Source organism: Lupinus angustifolius, chromosome LG20, assembly GCF_001865875.1.
Source record: "Lupinus angustifolius cultivar Tanjil chromosome LG20, LupAngTanjil_v1.0, whole genome shotgun sequence".
Taxonomy (NCBI): Eukaryota; Viridiplantae; Streptophyta; class Magnoliopsida; order Fabales; family Fabaceae; genus Lupinus; species Lupinus angustifolius.
Window position 1 is genome coordinate 13163163 of NC_032028.1, and position 331 is coordinate 13163493.

The window sequence follows — 331 nt, forward strand, 5'->3', positions numbered from 1 at the left end:
AATGGGGATGAGGATTAGGATGAGGATAGGAGGAGGATGAGAATGAGAACAGGATGAAGAGGAGGATAAGTAGGAGGATGTGGATGAGGAGGAGGATGAGGATAGGAGGAGGTTGAGAATGAGGATAGGATGAAAAGGATGATGAGGAGGAGGATGAGGATGAGGATAAGGATGAGGAAGAGGAAAGGATGAGGACGAGAATGAGGATGAGGATAGGATGTGGATGAGGACGAGGATGAGGATAGGATGAGGACGAGAATTAGGATGAGGATAGGATGAGGAGGAGGATAGGATGAGGATGAGGATGAGGATGAGGATGAGGATGAGGATG